This window comes from Diadema antillarum, unplaced genomic scaffold (genome assembly GCF_040938485.1).
Source record: "Diadema antillarum isolate AM-2024a unplaced genomic scaffold, OU_Dant_1.0 seq00001145_RagTag, whole genome shotgun sequence".
NCBI classification, from domain to species: domain Eukaryota; kingdom Metazoa; phylum Echinodermata; class Echinoidea; order Diadematoida; family Diadematidae; genus Diadema; species Diadema antillarum.
In genome coordinates, this window is record NW_027271957.1 from 127,397 (window position 1) to 148,986 (window position 21,590).

General features: G+C 40.6%; 1 pseudogene; it reads right to left on the reverse strand.

Moving 5' to 3' along the window:
• LOC139744179 (proteasome adapter and scaffold protein ECM29-like) overlaps positions 1-8,544 on the reverse strand; it is a 134,196-nt pseudogene extending 125,652 nt beyond the window's left edge.
• Between the last annotated feature and the right edge of the window lie 13,046 nt (positions 8,545-21,590).

Consider the following 21,590-nt stretch of genomic DNA (forward strand, 5'->3'; position numbering starts at 1 on the left):
TAGGTATATGTTCAAAGGGTGTAAATCTAATTTTTCACGGCTTTTCACCTTCTAACAGCTGAGTTACACCTCCTAGAACAAAGATCACATTTACTACAAAACTGATGCCTCTTTGGTGCTTTTTTTGATTTCCCTATTTAAGGCATGTTCTATTATCTATAGATTCATATTTTTTTCACATAAGCCCTAAGTTTATACCCATTTTTCCATATCAAGTTGGTTTTTTTTTCATTTAATGTATTGAGTTTGACAATATTTTCGATTGAAAACTACCTTGAAATGTGTCACGCGAGTCACAAAAATATGTGTATATTTTGAATAGCTTAAAAAGTAGTAGACTGTATTAGTCTGGGTGCCAAACCACTTTTTGGGCCTAACCTTGTTTTACTGTCCACCCAATGTTTTTTGATGGTTCTACCCTATTTCGGGGGTGCTGAATCCGAATCTGGATGATGCAACTCTTGCATCCTTGAGGGTTTTGAGATATTCAAGATGGCCGCCAAAATGGCCGCCCAAACCGGAAATTCCCATGTATTTCCTTCTTGATGGTGAGAAATTGAAAACAATTGATGGTTTCACCCTATTTCGAGAGTTCCAAATCCGAATCTGGATGATACAACTGTTGCATCCTTGAAGATTTTGAGATATACAAGATGGCCGCCAAAATGGCCGCCAAAACCGGAAATTCCTATATATTTCCTTCTAAATGGTGAGAAATTGAAAACAATTAATGGTTTTACCCTAGCTCGGTAGTGCTGAATCCGAATCAGGATGATGCAACTCCTGCATCCTTGAGGGCTGTGAGATATTCAAGATGGCCGCCAAAATGGCCGCCAAAACCGGAAATTCCCATGTATTTCCTTCTTAATGGTGAGAAATTGAAAACAATTGATGGTTCTACCCTATTTCAAGGGTGCTGAATCCGAATCTGGATGATGCAACCCTTGCATCCTTGAGAGTATTAAGATATTCAAAATGGCCGCCAAAATGGCAGCCAAAATTGCCGCCAATTAAAACCGGAAATTCTTATGGTTTAGCTTTTAAATGATGAGAAATAGAAAACAATTGATGGTTTTACCCTATTTCGAGGATGCTGAATCCGAATCTGGATGATTCATTTTGAGATATTCAAGATGGCTGCCAAAATGGCCGCCAAAACGGAAATTCTTATGTATTTCCTTCTTATAAATGGTGAGATGTTGATAACAATTCTCGCTATCGCCAATGACGTAAAAAGTACCCGGATGTGGCTTTTTTGTCAAGATTTAGTGCACTTGGTAGCAAGGGCACTTCCGGCGCGGGTCATAATTTGCACAACGCTAGCGTGCGCGTATGTGTACCTTACCTATAGCGCAGCGCCGACCACGGATACTAGTACAGTAGGCCGCTGTACCGCCCGAGCCAGCGAGTGGCCAGGCCTGTCATACTCGTACACTGTAGTCCCCGCCATCATATGCCCATGCCGGCGGCCGGCCTTGCAGTAGCATGCACCACTCCACTGCACGCAGCAGCGCATAAGCTAACACATACCGGTACAGCGTACATCACAGATCAGTCATCTCTGCATACGCTGAAAATATGCTGGAAAATATTCACCCAGCTGGATATACAGTACTAGTATATCGTCATGGAATGCCCATCTTCTTTTTTTATGTGTTCTCTGTCGAAATGTCGCGAACACAATCGGGAACGAACAGTGATCTCGAACTCATCCTGTCTCCGAAGCAATTTCTTCCAAGTAAGTACGTACAATGTACGTAGGCACTAGGCCTACTACCTAGTGCTACTACAGTATAATACTCATACCACACTACTAGTAAGTCGCGCGTGCACGTACTGCGCTGTGGAGTCACCCGCAAACTTCACCCACGCGGCCACGTCACGTCTCGCATGCCAGTAAGGGTCCTATTTCTGCAGATTTTTTTCATTTATTATTGTGCGAACAACACATGGCAGCTTCGCAGCAACAACCAATAGTCGTATTAACAGTAATTTCTTAAGAATGGAGAAATTTCAAATCATATTAAAGCTGTAATTCAAGTCGAGAAAACCGGAAGTACACGTAAGAATACAGTCGGTTGTGTGTGTAAATAGCATTAGTCACGTATCACGCGCGTACGAACGGAAGTGACTTTGCTACCGGACTATCCCATAATGCACCGTAAATGATGCTTAAATCAACATCCGGGTACTTTTTACGTCATTGGCGATAGCGAGAATGTGGTTTTACCCTATCTTATTTTTGACTGAAAGATTTCAGGTTTTCATCAATGGCACAGTTTGAACTTGCTGTATAATACAGTGAAACCAGCTCTACCGGATATCTTTGAGTTGGTACGATACAAGTGTGTCAGCGGTTCATCTAAATCATATTGTGATACTGATATAGAGAAGTTTCCTGAAATTACCCAACATTACCATGAGCAGTTCAAATCTCTTCATCCATGAACACTCAAATTGGTTAATTGGTTTATATTGGTGGTCTTGATGACATTGTTGGAGACAGGAGTTGGACATTTTTATAGTTATACTTCATTTTTTTTTTGGCAATATGATGTAACTATATTTCAATTTTTCAATTCAATTCAATTCAGTTGAATTGAATTGAATTGAATATTACAAACACACCAGAGGGGATGGACAAATCACACGTAACGCGCTGTTAAAAAAAAAAACTGAATAAAAAACCAAACGACAACATGTAAGGTAATAGTTGATAATCCAGTACTTACGAAATATCATAATCGCGCAGAGTGCTTTTGAAATTACCCTTATTGATATCTACTATAGTGGTCATGGATGCAACCATTTCCAATGACGTAATCAGAATATGAGACAAGTTTCATAAAAATACGAGGAGAGACTCGTCAGAATACAAGACAAGTTTCAACACCAAATACCAGCATGCTATAATTTACTTTTACTCTATTGATAGCCAAAAAGGATTAACTTCACATCTGTAAAGCCATGTTGGCGACCACAAGCATTATTTTATAACAATTATGCATAAAGGAATTTTCAGTCGTATCTTTGTGTTTCTACGTTTCAGTATGATGTCAATATCACTTTGTTTCCAGTACGTGTTAAAGTTCCGTTTGAGATATGATATCGGAATATCTCAGTATGTCACAATATCATTCTGACAGTCATTTTGGATGCCAAAAACTTTTGGCTGATTTGACAAATCCGCTCAACTGAGTTGAATGTAAGAATACAAATTATTGCTTTTCACCCTGGGTTTAATCCCCCGCTTCGCGTTAGAGCACACTACTTCACCATTTAAGTATAAGAAAATGTTAAGGAGTTTCCGCTTTTACAGGACATTTATAGATGTCTCAAAACCTTCAAAGACCTTCAGCACCCTCGAAATACGGTAAAGCCATCAATTTATTTTAGAATTTTCACCATTAAGAAAAAATATATTAACATTGGAATTTCTGCCACTTATTTTGGCTGTCATCTTGGACGTCTAAAAACCCTAAAGAATGGACAAATTTAAACAACCAAGTTTCGAGGGTCACGGTGCTGAATAGGGTCTAAAATTTTCAAATTTTTGACAGTTATATTGGTGGTCATCTTGGTCATCTCAAAACCCTAAAAAAGAACACGAAAGTTGCATCAACCAGGTTCGGATTCAGTATCCTCAAAATAGAGTAAAACCGCCAATTGTTTTCAATTTTACACCATTTAGAAGGTAATATAGGGCTTACATGGAAAATTTCGTTTTTGACGGCCATTTGGGGGTCATTCTGGCGGCCACCTTTACTATCTCGAAACCCTCAAGGAAGCAAGAGCTGTATCCTGGAGCTTCAAATTCAGCAAACTCAAAATAGGGTAAAACCACCAACTGTTTTATATTTTACACCATTTAGAAGGAAATAGGGGTCTACCTATGAATTTCCGTTTTCGGCGGTCATTTTTGGCCACCATCTTTACCATCTCTGAACCGTTAAGGATGCAAAAGTTGTATCCTGCAGCTTCGGATTCAGCACACTCAAAATAAGATAAAAATCACCAATTGCTTTCACATTGTCACCATTTAGAAGTAAATACATGGGAACTTCCGTTTTGGGCGACCATTTTAACGGCCATCTTTGATATCTCAAAATCTTCAACAATGCAGGAAGTTGCATCATCCAGATTCGGATTCAGCACCCTCGAATTAGGGTTGAACCATCAATTGTTTTCAATTTCTCACCATTTAGAAGGAAATATATGGGAATTTCTGGTTTTAATTGGCGGCCATCTTGAATATCTCAAAAACTTCATGGATGCAAGAGTTGCATCATCCATATTCGGATTCAGCACCATCGAAATAGGGTAGAATCATCAATTATTTTGAATTTCACACCATTTAGAAAGAAATACGTGGGAATTTCCGGTTCTAATTGGCGGCCATTTTGGCGGCCATCTTGAATATCTCAAAATCCTCAAGGATGCAAGAGTTGCACCATCCAGATTCAGATTCAGTACCCTCGAAGTAGGGTTGAACCATCAATTGTTTTCAATTTCTCACCATTTAGAAGGAAATACATGGTATGGGAATTTCTGGTTTTAATTGGCGGCCATTTTGGCGGCCATCTTGAATATCTCAAAAACTTCAAGGATGCAAGAGTTGCATCATCCATATTCGGATTCAGCACCCTCGAAATAGGGTAGAACCATCAATTTTTTCCAATTTCTCACCATTTGGAAGGAAATACATGGGAATTTCCGGTTCTAATTGGCGGCCATTTTGGCGGCCATCTTGAATATCTCAAAATCTTCAAGGATGCAAGAGTTGCAGCATCCAGATTCAGATTCAGTACCCTCGAAATAGGGTTGAACCATCAATTGTTTTCAATTTCTCACCATTTAGAAGGAAATACATGGGAATTTCTGGTTTTAATTGGCGGCCATTTTGGTGGCCATCTTGAATATCTCAAAAACTTCATGGATGCAAGAGTTGCATCATCCATATTCGGATTCAGCACCCTCGAAATAGGGTAGAATCATCAATTATTTTCAATTTCACACCATTTAGAAGGAAATATGTGGGAATTTTTGGTTTTGGCGCCATTTTGGGGGCCATCTTGAATATCTCAAAATCCTCAAGGATGCAAGAGTTGCATCATCTAGATTCGGATTCAGCACCCTCGAAATAGGGTGAAACCATCAATTGTTTTCAATTTCTCACCATTTAGAAGGAAATACATGGGAATTTCCCGTTTGGGCGGCCATATTGGCGGCCATCTTGAATATCTCAAAACCCTCAAGGATGCAAAAGTTGCATCATCCAGATTCGGATTCAGCACCCCCAAAATAGGTTAAAACCATCAAAAAAGATTGGGTGGACGGTAAAACAAGGTTCAGCCTCTGGCACCCAGACTATATGAATTGTAGCTGATAATAATGAGGATCTTAGAGTCCTCAATCACACCAGAAAGTAAGGTTTCCATTTGTAAACCCCTTCATAGTGAAAAACACCAGAACAATTGTGTCACGTGAGTCACGCAAGGATTTCTTAGGGTTGCCACGCAAGTCACAGTTTACAAATTTGAAACTAGAAATGTCGCTATGGCGACTGGTATGCCTCCGCCATAATGCATGATTCTCCTAATAGGTCTAGATAGTACATGTGGACAATGTGTAATGAGGATACCATTGGGCCTGCAAGTGCAGGCCCAAAAGTCAATTGGTTGATGGTGGCAGTTGCCTTCAGCAGAAAGCATCCCCAGCATCTATGGCACAAGCCTCCCAAGCAGTCAAAAGTGATATATTAATACCTTCAGTCACCTAGAGAAAAGGGAAATATATTCCACTGGCTGGATAAAAGAGCCATGGCACCCTGAATCAGACATCTAATGCAAAGTACAGCAGCCATACAGCTGTATCTTGTCAACAATAGGAAATTTAGTTAAAGTGCATGACTGAAGAGATTGAGTCTTGAAAAAAAGAAAAAAAGAACAAAACTGTCCCAACAAACTAGGCATGAAAACTGTATCCACGAAGCAGTGAAAAACTTTCTTAAACTACAGAAAAGACACTTTGGCAAAGACAATTGAATTATCTAGTACCGGTATATATCATGTAGTTTACGAGAAAAATAAGCAAAACATGGCGATCATTCTTCACATCAGACTCAGTAATGGTAGATAAGAAAGAAAAAGAGAATCACTATGTGTGAGCATTATCTATTACAAGAATAAGTGAGGATTCTTTGTGCATCAAAGTAACTTAAAAGTTTTGAAAAGAGCTTAAATGGATTCATATAAATCCATAAGCAAATATGCAAGTTAACCTGAAGAAAGTTTGAATTTGGTTTATGTTGAATAGAAGATTTGTTGATACAATTACAGTAAATAAGAAAAAGAAAATTCATTGAAAAAGAATGATTTTCCGGAACTCTTGATTTGACGATGGAAAAAAGAGGTTCGAGTGAATTTTTGCTGGATGTTTTATCAGAGAATGGAGTTAGATGGTTTCTTTGTTTTAAAGATACAAACGTATGTGTGATGAAACCAACCATAAATAACATGTTAGGTTAAACATTTGACTCATTTTACTCAATAAAATCATTAAAGTAGGCTCAACTTTTGGTCCTGAATGTTACTTGTCACGCGAGTCACGCTCATGTGTCATGCGAGTCACATTTTTTATATGCCAACTGAGTTGAGATGAAAAGTCAAGGGGTGATGAAATTTTGACTTCTTATTGCCTAATGTCTCAAAATTGAATGCAGAAAATTTTGTGTACATAGGACAAATACTTTCTTACGAAAATCCAGTCAAGTACAGTAAGGTCAGAAATCTTCAATAGTGTTGTGTCACGCGAGTCACAACAAAAAAAGTGAAGTATCTCTAAATAGAATGACTTCACATGAAAAATTTCTGTGAACCAATGTGAAGGGTCGATACTTTGATTGAAATATGTAAAATAAACAGGTCGGCAAAATGCATTTTTCAAGTACTCAACCATAACAAGTTGAAATTTTGTATAAATGTCACGCGAGTCACAATGGAATGGCTGTTCAGTTGCTCTTCAAATAAAACAATTTAGAAAAAAAAAATACCCTTCTACTTTTGAAGATATGGTTATTCCTAATACTAGGAGTGCCGCAAACTGGACCCCTGCAGCAAACCGGTGCCCCGACTCTAATTTGTTAAATTTTCCTCAGTGTATTCTTGTGAATGCATGATTATTAGGCATGCATTATAGCCATTATCATCCATGGGTAAGTAGCTAAGAAGATAACACAGGCAAGAAAGGATTGGTAGAAATATACAGTTCAGCCTCTATTATCCGGCCTCCCTTTCTCCGGATCTCTCTATTATACGGACGCAATCTCGGTGTGAATTTAAAAAAAAAAAATAAAGCCATACGCCGAAGGGAGGAAAGGGGGATTCCCAACTCCTTGAGAACTCCTACACAAACATACATGAATTACATATTACTTCCAACATGATTGACATACATATTACATCAAATTTCCTTCCAAATTGCTTACCTTCAGACATAAAACATAACCAAACATCCCCAAATGTAACAATGAAAAGGTTGCAGTATACACATTACTACATGTGGTACTACAATGGGCTACATCAGTACATGTGTATGTATATGTACATGTAGATAAAGCATTGAGTCTCCCGTATCCGGCCAAATCCCTTATCCGGATGAGCCCCGGTCCCGACTTGTCCCGATACGAGAGGTTCAACTGTAATTCATTTCCAAAGTCCAGTTACATGTACTCATAGATTCTATAGCTCTACATGAGCTAAAATTTTGGTTTAACAGTTCAAACTATCAGTAAAAATTTAGGTAGGGATCTATTTTAGTATGACTAATGTTAGAGTTCTAACGTTAGACCCTAATTTTAATTTGGATCATTGACATTGTTCAGTGAATAGTGTAACGTTACACTGTCACTGTGTAACGTTAGGACTAGGAGTAGACCCTCGCTCTACCAAACTAGTGATTCTCTAGTTTGTTAAAAATACTGCCATCTCACTCAGGATAAGATAAAGTGGAAGAAATTAATGAATATTAGGAGTTGTTTATGCTTTTGAACTTCCCATTCTGGAATTTAAGTCTGACTTTTTACGCATGGCCTGGTAAAGTTAAACAGGACTTGGTCGGTGGGACTTACGCATGACAGAGCTTTGTGAAACAGGATTTAAAGTCCTGCGTGAAATTACGCAGGACTTTGGGATTTACGCAGGGTTTGGGGATTTACGCATAAGTTGCCATAAGTTAAGTCAAACTTTATTTCTTTGTGAAACACCCCCCTGAGTTGTAACACTAACCACTATCCACTAACGTTATATAATTTAGGCCTAGGGCCTAACGAGTTTACACTACGATGTACGACAGGTAAAAGTCTACAGTAAGGCATCGCATGTTAGTTAGCAAATCATAATTTTATATGCATTCCCGTACAAAACAATTTCACTATAAATCTCACCCAGTTCATCCTGCGCAGCCATTGTAGAAAGATAGGCATTAGAGGAAGACAAATACGTGCAAACTCTCAACACTCTATAAGAATTCAGGTTTGACCGTGTAACCCGGCCCCACATATACTCATCTGTGTTCGGTGTAGTCAGCTACGGGAGAACGTGACTCTGCTTTTTCTTCTGCTAGCAAGTTCATCGGTGTAGAGTAGACCCACAGACATGGGCCCACCGGTTCTTGCTGCAGAAACTCAGTCTAGTATGTCGCCCTCTTCCGATAACTGAGTGTAAATTGCGGTAAGCACTATCTGGGCACCCGTCCCGCTTCATCATGAATATTCATCATCTACATGTATCCGTAATACCTTCTTCTTCTTCTTCTTCTTCTGATTAAGTCTGCCTCCTTCAATAGACTGAAGATTCTTGCAGACTGGTGCTATTTACATTATAATACAATTTATTTACAGATATTTACAAGCACATAGAAAATTTGACGAAAACAACTAGCCACTGTGATCAACCGTTAGACGGTTTCGAAATGATCCCACAGATGGCGCTGAAACAATGTCTGACGACAGGGAATTCCAGTTCCTAAAGCCCCCGTTCCACTATCACGATTTGGACCCCGATCTGTCCCGATCTAGCAGATCGGGAGAGAGCGGCAAAAGCGTACGGGGATCGGAAGCATCGTAGCAGCAGCGTGTAGAGGTCGGGGTTGGAGCGGGCAGTTTTTCAGATCGGGAAGAAATTTTGAACCGGTTCAAAATTTCTTCCCGATCTCCCCGATCAAAATTGACATATTTTTAATCGTACGGCAAGCGGGGAGAGCGTAGTGACGGCGTAAACGCAGCGGGATGAGCGTAACAAGGTCTTTCTGAGCGTAGCAACATCGGCACAAGAACGGGAAGTAATTTAGCTGTAATTTTTGAAGAAGAAGAAGAGATGAAGAAAAAGAAGAGAAGAAAGCCGCGAAGCAGCTACCCAAAAGGCGAAGAAAGAGAGACTGCACGTGATGCTGAAAGAGGAGGAAGAGGACATAGCAGAATTTTGAAGAATATGAAATCATCTACAACTGGAGGAAGACGGACTATAAAAGCAAGGACATCAAGAAAAATCCTTTGAAAAATCAGCACGTCTTTGTTTATACAATGCATTGCTGCAAAAGAACCGTGAGTTGAGGAGGCTCTTCAAGTTCAAGTTCAAGTTGATTTATTTCACTTCCAACAAACAAATAATAAAAAATACAAAGAAACGCTCATATACACAGACGTCATGAAATCAGTACCACAATGCGATGAACAGAATAACATTGTAAAAGAGATACAGGCAAATTATTAACAGAGATACAAATAACAGTTACGTCACTGTGGTAAATGCATACAAAATATTGCTGGAAATGGAGGGGACTGCTAAAAAGCAGAGCTTGTAGTATTAGAATGCAGTCCCCTCATAGAGAAAAATATATAATTGCAAAATACAACAACAACAAACTTCCCTAAGAGCTCTAAGCGGTAGCAAAAAAAAAAGACAGACAGAGTAATACACACATACATGCACACATACGGACGCACATTAACAAACACATGGCGGCTCTCTTGTAAGGAAAAAATTGATGAGAGGATAGAAAGATATAGTAGTGAAGAAGGTAGTAAGTCCAAGGTGGACAAGGGGGGGGGGGGGGAGGAGGGGAGAGGAGAGGGGAATGGTGGGTCATAACCAGGGCACTGGAGGCACAGAAGCACGGGCTCGCTGATGAAGAAAGAGTAGTGAGAACAACGAAGCAACAACAACTTTGAAAATCAAAAGTAAAAAAAGAAGAATGAATCTTCGAGGTCCACAGTATATTTCTTCGGTTCTGCATGCTAATAAGTTGACTGACTGCTGACCCACAGTCGAATCGGGGTACATCGGGGCACATCGGGCACTTTTCAGCTCTCTGAACGGGGTATCAGCGTGATAAGATCGTATAGATCGTTCAGAGCGTAGATACAGCGTGCATTGATCGGATAACATCGGCAACATCGCACTAACAGCGTAGCTACATCGTTCTAAAGCGTACCGGCAGCGGCAGAGATCGCAATGTCTAATTCCCGATCATCGTAGTAAGAGCGTAGCAAGCACTTGGTAGTCGTAACTGCAGCGTACTTAGAGCGTTCTAACATCGTACTGTGTCCAGATCGGCTCAGGTTTTACCCGATCCTTCCCGACCTGAGAAAATTGTCAAATCGTAGCGAGAACGGCATAGTGGAACGGGGGCTTTACAGTTCTTGGGAAGAACGAATGGCGATGCGATTCAGTTCTCGAATATGGTACCTGATAGGAGTGTGGTTACGAGGCTCTCGTTAACTGAGTAGCCTGTTTGATGATATAGTCCTGTGCTGAAAGAGGAGTAAGATTATTGTGTATTTTGTACATCATAATTAGCCTGTCATTTTCTCTGCGCTGTTCCAGAGTGGTCCAATTAAGTTCTTGTAGCATTTTGGTGACACTCGAGGTGTTATGGTAGCGATTTAAAGTGAATCGCGCAGCTCTTCTCTGGACCATTTCCACTTGGTGGATTAGGTTCTTGGTAGATGGGTCCCAAACTGTAGAAGCATACTCAACAATTGGTCGAACCAACGTTTTGTAAGCTGTGGCTTTAACATCAGAAGATTTTATGCGAAGATTGCGTTTTAGAAATGCAAGCACGTTATTGGCTATATTGACAGTATTATTGATGTGTTGGGTCCACTTCAAATCAGAAGTGATGGTTACACCTAAGTACTTCACGGATTCAACAGATTCAAGAGGGGCGTTATTTAGATGATACACGTGTTGCACCTTACTTCTTTTCCTGGATATTGTCAAAACCTTGCACTTATCTGTGTTCAAATCCATCATCCATTTTTTCGCCCAGTCACCAATTTTGTTTAGGTCCTCTTGAAGATTTTGCGTATGATGTTGATTGTCGATGGTCATGTAAGAAATTGCATCATCGGCAAAAAGGCGAACCTTTGACGCGAGACCATCATGCAAGTCATTGATGTAAAGCAGAAAGAGGCAAGGCCCAAGAACCGACCCCTGAGGCACTCCAGATCCTACCGCTACTGAAGAAGATTTAATACCATCCAAAAAAACCCTCTGACTTCTTCCATTGAGAAAACTTTGAATCCATTTCAGATTTTTCCCCCTGATACCGTAGTAGTCCAGTTTACGTAAAAGCCGCTCATGTCCAACCTTGTCAAAAGCTTTTGAAAAATCCATGACTATAACATCCGTTTGACGCCCTGCATCCAAGTTTCTTTGTAAATCGCTTGTGAAACCAAGTAATTGTTGTTCACATGACATGTTCTTACGGAAGCCATATTGTAGGGGAAAAATGATGTTATTTTCGTCCCCATGCTTCATAATTTTGCTGGCTAAAATACCGTGGAAATACATAATTTTTTCATTTCCCGGCAGCATTTTTACATTTCTCCGCAAAACTGAACATTTTTCCATCTCCCGGCGAGACGTTTTAACATTCCCCGTTGATGCAATTTTTCGAGATTTTTACATTTCCCGGCGTTATATTTTGCACGTATCCAGCGTTCTGCCATTTACTAGTACAGTATCTTACTGCCTGATGAATATTCTAGATGAAGCGGGACGGGTGCCCAAATAGTGCTATGGAAAGGGCTTTCGAAAGGGCTATCGAAAGGGCTATCGAAAGCCGTTTAAACAGGGGAAAGTTGATAAACGCAGCCGACGAAAACAAGCAGCACATTAATAGTACAGGGGAGTGGACAGGGCTTTCGAAAGTCGTTAAAACAGGGGAAGTTGATAAATACAGCCATGACTGCCTGTACTATTAATGTGCCGCTTGTTTTCTAAGAAGGGATGGCGAAAAGCAATTACCATCATAAAGACATCATGATACAATGCCACATGAATCAATATTGTCTGGCCTGTCTGTGAGGCAGCTCCAGTTTAGCACATACTTCAAATATTTCTGAGTGGCGGCATGAGACATGGGATCAAAGGGAATGAGACTGTTGTTACTCTATTTCTCAAACCTTGTTGGTGAAAGAAACACCTCCTTGTTCCAAGCATATGCGTGCATTACACAGAGCTGTATACATCTGTGTACACGTACTCGTGTGCACTTTACGTGGCGCGCGTCTTTTCAGAAACCGGAAACGCATGGTTGCGTAACCGCAGTAAGGGCGACCTAAAGGGCTTTCAAAACAGCTTTGCGTTTATCAACTTCGAAAGGCTTTTACAAACAGGTTTCTGATAACCTGTTTAGGAAACCTGTTTGGATCGTCACAAATTTGGGGCTTTCGAAAAGGCTTTCCTAAAGGGCTTTCAAAACTGCTTTGCGTTTATCAACTCGTGAAAATTCCTGGAAAGCTGTTTGGATAACCTGTTTCTGCCGAGAAAGGAGAGTTGATAACGCACCCTTTCGTAAAAGGCTTTCCTAAAGGGCTTTCAAAACAGCTTTGCGTTTGTCAACTCGTAAAAATTCTTTGAAAGCTGTTTGGATAACCTGTTTCTGTCGAGAAGAGGAGTTGATAAACGCAGCCTATGTTATTAGTCCAGGCGCAGCGACCCAGAAAAAATGACTTCGTTCAACCCACCCCGCAGAAAAGGTTTGACTGCATGGGGTGGTCGGTTGGACCCTCTGGAACACCCCTAGGTAGTATGTGATATCAAATTGTGGTATCCCCCCCTCCATAATTCCAGAGACGAGAAGATTTTCTTATCTTTTTTTTGACAGAAAAACAAAAAGTTACCCCCATAAAAATATTGGAGGGGCAAGCATATTTTAATTTTGCACCCCCCCCCCTAATTAATAATTCCCGAAATGAGAAGATTTTCTTGCTTTTTTGTTAGAATTCATGAAATCTGTCCAATTATTTCACCCAAAAGCAGTGGCGTAACTATACGGAGGGGGGGGGGGGGTGCGCCCCCTCCTAAAACGCTGGTAAAAAAAATAAGACTTACCGAAATAGTAATTCAAGTGTTAGTAAACTGCTTTTGAATGAAAGGGTGATCAAGAAATAAGATATTTTTCTATGATTTCTTTTAACCATAATTAGATAGGTATATAGTGTGAAACATTGTTCAAAAAGCCCGGACCCGACAAAAGATTGTGATTCAGCGTGATTCCTGGTTGGCATTCTGCATGTAAGCAGGATGTGCGCAGTGTACTCAGTACATCCGAACGATGAGTCGCTACACTGTTGCGCAATGTGATGTAGAATGTATACCTTTGTACCTTACGCTTCGTTATATCAAAGCTAGATCATTGATTTTGCAGTGTTACTTTACATACTAGTCTATGTAAAAATGTCTTGCATTGCCAATAAAAAGACTTGACCTGGGCTAATTCCTAACTTTTTCATGCACATATAGTACACACACACAAACAAACACGCACAATTAGTTTAGGGGATGCTCTAAAGTGCAGACTTTGGACATCCTTTCCCCGCTTGGTCACTTCGACGTCACCTCGCTGGTCATACCTCCCCCAGTCATGAACATAAACCCACAGCCTTGACTACCAGTGGCGGATCCAGGGAGAGGGGCGCACCGGGCGCACCGGGCGTCCCCCCCCCCCCCCCCCTTAAATTTCCAAAGCGAAAAAAACAAAATAATATAGCTTCAAATGGCAGTTTTTGGACAGTAAAATGTCAAAATTTTCAAGCTCGCTCGCTCCTCTCGCTCGCATTTAGTCGTAATGCCATTCTCATGAAGTTGCTGCCAGTAATTGCCGGCAGTTGCGCCTGGTGCGCCCCCCCTTAATTTCCAAAGCAAGAAAATATAGCTACAAACGGCAATTTGGGGACTGCAAAATGTCAAAATTTTCAAGCTCGCTCGCTCTGTTCGCTCGCATTTAATCTTTATGCAATTCTTCTGATGTTGCTGCCAGTAATTGCCTGCAGTTGCGCCCGGTGCGCCCCCCCCCCCTTAATTTCCAAAGCGAAAAAATATGGCTAAGAACGGCAGTATGGGGACTGTAAAATGTAAAATTTTCAAGCTCGCTCTCTTCGCTCGCTCGCATTTAATCGTTATACAATTCACCTGATGTTGCTGCCAGTAATTGTCAGCAGTTCCGCCCGGTGCCCCTCCCCCCCTTAATTTCCAAAGCGAAAAAATATGGCTAAGAAAAGAACGGCAGTTTTTGGACTGTAAAATGTAATATTTTCAAGCTCGCTCGTTCCGCTCGCTCGAATGTAATCATTATGCTCTCCTGATATTGCTGCCAGTATTTGCCAACAGTTGCGCCCGATGCGCCCCCTTAAATTCTAAAGCGAAGAAATATAGCTACAAACGGCAGTTTGTTTGTTTTTTACTGTAAAATGTCAAAATTTTCAAGCTCGCTTGCTCGCATTTAATTGTTACGCAATTTTCCTGATGTTGCTGCCAGTAATTGCCGGCAGTTGCGCCCGGTGCGCCCCCCCCCCCCCCACCTCCTTTATTTCCAAAGCGAAAAAATATGGCTCCAAATGGCAGTTTTTGGACTGTAAAATGTCAAAATTTTCAAGCTCGCTCGCTAGCTCGCTCGCATTTAATTGTTATGCAATTCTCCTGATGTTGCTGCCAGTAATTAACGGCAGTTGCGCCCGTTGCGCCCCCACCCCTCCTTTATTTCCAAAGCGAAAAGACATGGCTCCAAATGGCTGTTTTTGGACTGTAAAATGTCAAAATTTCCAAGCTCGCTCTCTCAATGAAATTTTACAGGCCATTTTAGTTGCGACATGACCATATTCTTCGAGGAAGCGTCTGCGCACACTAAGACTACTACACGTACCACTAGCACTGCTACAGGCGCCAATGCCAGTGGTGCGTGTTAATCTTAGCGTACAAAGACTTTTTCCGCGACAAACATCGGTTTTTGCCTGCAAACTAACTTTTCACGCTAAGCTGGGGTCGGTGTAGTGTAGTTTCCAGACGTTTTTATTTCGTCTTTATTTCTCCGAGTTGAAGCAAGCCAAGTGAGAGTGCATACCCAGCGATTGTGACGCCCGAACCGTTTTTTGTGGCAATCATTGAGCATGCACCCTCAACTCGGCTTAGCGCAAGACAGCGGGCTTCTGCACAATACACAAGCTGTAACTCAGGGAAATAAAGGCGAAATAAAAACAGCTAGAAATTAAGACTAGGGTCGGTAACGCTTGTCGCTATTGGGGCACTGAAAATGACAAAATTATCACAGTTTTTGCATTTATTTCACGAAGGATTCATCGAAACGCCTTAAAACTATATATGTGCATGTTGCTAGAGATGTCAGCAATACAATTGGATACATTGTAAGGTATAATATTGTGCATGGTTACCATGGTAACCGGATGCATACAGGTGATTGGTAACTCCCAAAAATATCTGGAATTTAGACAGGTTTCTTTCTTTTGCCTTTCGTGCACATCACTCATTGTAGATGAGCTCTACACTGTAAAATTAGTCTGGATAAAAAGGGAAAAGACGCCCAAGATTTTTCCCTCATTCTCTCCTCAGCATTAATTCATTACTGCACGTTTTGAATAAAATTTACATATCATGATATTTCATTTTATTTATATATATATATATATATATATATATATATATATATAAGTAACAAAGCTGCAACAAAGTTCATGCTGTATTCACCAACGGTTTATTTCTTCACACAAATTTTCGAGCGTCTCGCCGCCCTTTCTCAAGTGTTGATACTGAGAGAACAATAACAAAATTAAGCCATAACAATATATTGCAACCGTGTTACCAAGGATGCGCGCTTTAACGCATCAATGCTAGGCATCCTAACACCCAGCGCGCATCCTGGCAACAGTGCAATGTTACGTCATAATGAAATGACAATGAGTATAAAGCATACATGAAAAAACTTGGCACGACTGATACAGAAGTAAATTCCTCTGAATACGCAGCTGCGGTGGTAATGTAAAAGCACTGCATTATTTCTTTCAAAATTCAACATACACATAAATTAACTTTAATTCTAGTGTATAGATAATTTTTACATAATCTGAAATTATCATGATTAATATAAACATTCGATTTTTTTAAAATCAAACTGAATCGTCACACTGATGTTTATGCAAAATATGTGCAAGCAGTTTACTATTCCTTTCAAACTTCAGCATACACATACATTAACTTCCAATTTCTGGTGAGTAGATAGTCTTTAAATAATCTCAGACTATAGCATGAATATGAAATACGTGAAAAATCATATTTTTCTTCTTTTGATTAAATAGATACGTCACAATACGTCTCGGAGTGGAAAAAGGACTGGTTCCAAGAAATGGTTAAAAGGAGCGTCAGCATTATATCACTCAAGCAATATAATGATAAGATCTATTGCAGCGGGGTAAACGGGAGAACATACAACAGTAAGCGGCGCACCTACTTCATACCCTGTCCCTGGAAGCTCCGTGTGCGGATGATTGTTTTTAGTTCTTTCACGTGTCTTTCTTCAAATGCTTCCATGTCCTTGTATAAAATGCAACATTGCAGATCTGTTAGTGTGTGATTTGTTTTGTTGAAGTGTTGTGCGACAGGATGTTGTGTTTGACTTCTAATTATTGTGCTTTTGTGATTGTTGAAACGTTGTCTGAAGTTTGTTGTTTCTCCGATGTAGACAGCCAGGGGACATTGCTTGCATGTAAGGCTGTATACTACATTATTGCTGTTGCAGTCCCCTGACGTCGGATGGAGGGTGTGGCCGGAGCCAAGTGTGATATCTGTATCTGTGATTAGGTGAGCGCATATTTGACATCGTTTGTTTCCACATTTATGATTTCCAGTAGGATTGATTGTTCTGTTGACTCGAGATCGTGTAAGCAAACTTTTCAGGTTGCGTGGCTGTCGTTGTGCATGTAAGGGATGTGCTGTTAACTCGGGAGCTACCAATTGGACTTGTTTGAGAGTAGGCCATTCTTTCCTCACTTCCTTCATGAACTGTTGTGATGTGGGGTGTGTGAGTCTTTGGGTTTGAGATTATCATGATGTAGTAAGGATGAGCGTCTTTTTGCTATCGCGCGGTCCCTACCTGCTTGCACAATTTCTAACGGGTACCCCGCTGCAACGAATTTTTGCCCCAGCTTCAAAGACGCATCCAGAAATTCCTTGTGATCAGAAATGATTCGTCTGTAGCGGAGCATTTGACTGTACACAATTGACCTCTTAATATGATTAGGATGGAAGCTGTTGTACTTAAGATACGTCTGTCTGTCTGTAGGTTTGTGGTAAACAGACGTGTTCAGCTTCCCTCCTTCTTTGCGGATAGTCACATCAAGAAAGTGTACTTCTGACCTAGAGCTGTCCATAGTAAATTTGATGTCGGGATGAACCATGTTGAGCTTGGAGTGGAACTCCGACAGCTGTTCGTCAGTATGGGGCCAAATTAGAAAAATGTCGTCAATATAGCGGACGAACATGCTAGGTTTTAGAGTTTCTTTCGAGAGGAATTCTTCCTCGAGTACGGCCATAAAAATACTGGCATATGCTGGCGCAAATTTTGTACCCATGGCAGTACCCTGAGTTTGTAGAAAGCATTCATCATCAAATGTGAAGTAATTATGTTTCAAGATGAACTGGGCAAGACGACAAATGTCTTCTATGGGCATGTCAGAAGAAGGGTCGTGTTTGGTCAAAAATCTACGCAATGCATTAACCCCATCGGAGTGAGGAATGTTCGTGTACAGACTGACGACATCCAAAGTGACTAGAGTGCAATTTGGAGGAAGCTGAATGTTGTCGAGTCTATTAAGAAAATCATTGGTATCTTTTACATAGCTCTCGATGTTATGTAAGACCCCTTGTAGATACTTGTCAATGAAAGCTGACATCGGTTCAGTAAGTGAACCTACACTGGAAACAATTGGCCGTCCAGGCGGAATGATCTTATGTTCTCTCTATAACTCAGTAATTTCGGAAGTTTCCAAATCTTCAGCATTTTTGTCAGTGACATTTGCTACCATCGTCGGAAGTTTATGGATCTTAGGTAATGTGTAAAATCTACTAGTTACCGGCTTACTTGGTACAAGTTGTTTCGCTTCTCTCTTATCGATGTGTTTCAGGTTATTACAAAGAGTCTCAGCTTCCTTCGTGAACAAGCTCGTATAGGGTCACTGTCAAGCTTCTTGTAGAATCTAGTGTCTATATATTGTATATATATATATATATATATATATATATATATATATATTTACAATAGTTAACGAACACAAAAGTACGCTTAATTCTTTGATGGATAATCCAGCGCACGTGTATATTCCTTCTTTAGAAAGGAATTTATCGGTATTCTTGAATAAACTTCCTTTAAGAACATAAACAATCAAATGCTTTCCTCTGCTCTTTTCCAGAATTGTTTTGTAATAACCATCGCTCTGTAAATACTCGAAAGAATTACTATAGAATATTGGCTTTGCTTTCTGTATTCATCTTATTTTTAAGGGAAATTTGTGTCCATACATTATTAAAAACTATATACATTGCCTATGCTTTGAAGTCAAATTTGTGTTGAAAGTACGACGGATGCAACTTTTTCATGCATTTTACTATTCGAAAATGATATCTTTCTTTCAATGGCCGTTTATTATGCCTTTGCTTACAAATTTTCCTGTAACTTGAGAATGCTTCAAAATATTCTTCACATATACCTGATGTCGTACACTTTATGCAGAAGGAAGGACATGCTTATTGAGCTTTTTGAAATTATGGGCTTTAGTTTTCGAGTTATTGACAACTAAATTCTGATTGGATAATACTGGTTGCCATGGCAACAGGGAAAACTTTTTTAACGAAAATCAATAAAAAATTGTGTGTGTGTTTTTTTATTGCATCTATAAGATTTTAAAAAACACCAATGTTTGCAGCAGCAGGAGGCATTTTGGGGGTTACCAGTCACCTTTAGGCATTCGGTTACCATGGTAACCATGCACAATATTATAACTTACAATGAATCCCACTGTATGGATGACATCTCTAGCAACATAGACATTTATAGTTTTATGCAGTTTTGATGAATTCTTCATGAAATAAATGCAAAAACTGTGTGAGTTTGTCGTTTTCAGTGCCCCAAATAGCGACAAGCGTTTACCGACCCTAGTCTTAATTTCTAGCCGTTTTTTCGTCTTTATTTCTCTGAGTTGCAGCTTGTGTATTATGCAGAAGCCCGCTGTATATATTGCGCTAAGTGGAGTGAGAGCACACACCCAGTGATTGCGATTCGGTCGTCACAATCACCGGGTATGCGCTCTCACTCGGTTGCTTGAACTCTTGAAATAAAGACGAAATAAAAACGGCTAGAAACTACACTACACCGAACCCAGCTTGGCGCGAAAAGTTAGTTTGCAGGCAAAACCCTTGTTTATCGAAGAAAAAGTATAATATGCGCGCTAAGACTACTACACGCAGCACTGGCACTGGCGCCTGTAGAGCAGTGCTAGTGGTGCGTGTAATAGTCTTGGCGTGCGCAGACTCTTTTACGTTTGTTCCAACAAATCATGATAAAAAGTGGCCAGTAAAATTCTACTGACACCACAATTTGGAACCACATACTACCTGGGGATGTTCATAGAGGTCCCATCTACCACCTTGTCTGGTCAAACCTTTTCTGCGGGGTGGGTTGAACGAACTCCTTAATTAAGCCTCTTACAGGAATTAGCGCCTTGACTATATGTACTCCGCTCGGGTTGTTTGTTGCGGAGAGTTCTGTGGGTTACTAAGTGCTTGTACAGTGCCTCCGCTCGCGACAATCGATTCGTGCATCAATAGGCTGCGTTTATCAACTTTCCCCAGTTTAAACGACTTTCGAAAGCCCTTTCGATAGCCCTTTCGATAGCCTTTTCCATAGCCCTTTCGAAAGCCCTTTCCATAGCCCTTTCGAAAGCCCTTTCCATAGCCCTTTCGAAAGCCCTGTCTACTCCCTGTACTATTAATGTCCCGCTTGTTTTCGTCGGCTGCGTTTATCAACTTTCGATAGCCCTTTCCATAGCCCTTTCCATAGCCCTTTCGAGAGCCCTTTCCAAAGCCCTGACTGCCTGTACTATTAATGTGCCGCTTGTTTTCTAAGACGGGACGGCGAAAAGCAATTACCATCATAAAGACATATCTTCCTTTGAGAGTGACGAGTCATGATACAATGCCACATGAATCAATTGTCTTCCTATCTGTGAGGCAGCTCCAGTTTAGCACATACTTCAAATATTTCTGAGTGGCGGCATGAGACATGGGATCAAAGGGAATGAGACTGTTGTTACTCTATGGGTGCGTTTATCAACTCCTTTTCTCGGCAGAAACAGGTTATCCAAAGAGCTTTCAAGGAATTTTTACGAGTTGATAAACGCAAAGCTGTTTTGATAGCCCTTTAGGAAAGCCTTTTACGAAAGGGTGCGTTTATCAACTCTCCTTTCTCGGCAGAAACAGGTTATCCAAACAGCTTTCAAGGAATTTTCACGAGTTGATAAACGCAAAGCTGTTTTGAAAGCCCTTTAGGAAAGCCTTTTCGAAAGCCCCAAATTTGTGACGATCCAAACAGGTTTCCTAAACAGGTTATCAGAAGTAAAAGCCTTTCGAAGTTGATAAACGCAAAGCTGTTTTGAAAGCCCTTTAGGTCGCCCTATACTGCGGTTGCGTGACCATGCGTTTCCAGTTTCTGAAATGACGCGCGCCACGTAAAGTGCACACGAGTACGTGTACACAGGTGTATACATACAGCTGTGTGTAGTGCACGCATATGCTTGAACAAGAAGATGTTTCTCTCACCAACAACGTTTGGGAAATAAAGTAACAACAGTCTCATTCCCTTTGATCCCATGTCTCATGCCGCTACTCAGAAATATTTGATGTATGTGCTAAACTGGAGCTGCCTCACAGATAGGAAGACAATTGATTCATGTGGCATTGTATCATGACTCCTCACTCTCAAAGGAAGATATGTCTTTATGATGGTAATTGCTTTTCGCCGTCCCGTCTTAGAAAACAAGCGGCACATTAATAGTACAGGCAGTCAGGGCTTTGGAAAGGGCTCTCGAAAGGGCTATGGAAAGGGCTATGGAAAGGGCTATCGAAAGTTGATAAACGCAGCCGACGAAAACAAGCGGCACATTAATAGTACAGGGAGTGGACAGGGCTTAAGGGCTATGGAAAGGGCTTTCGAAAGGGCTATGGAAAGGGCTATCGAAAGGG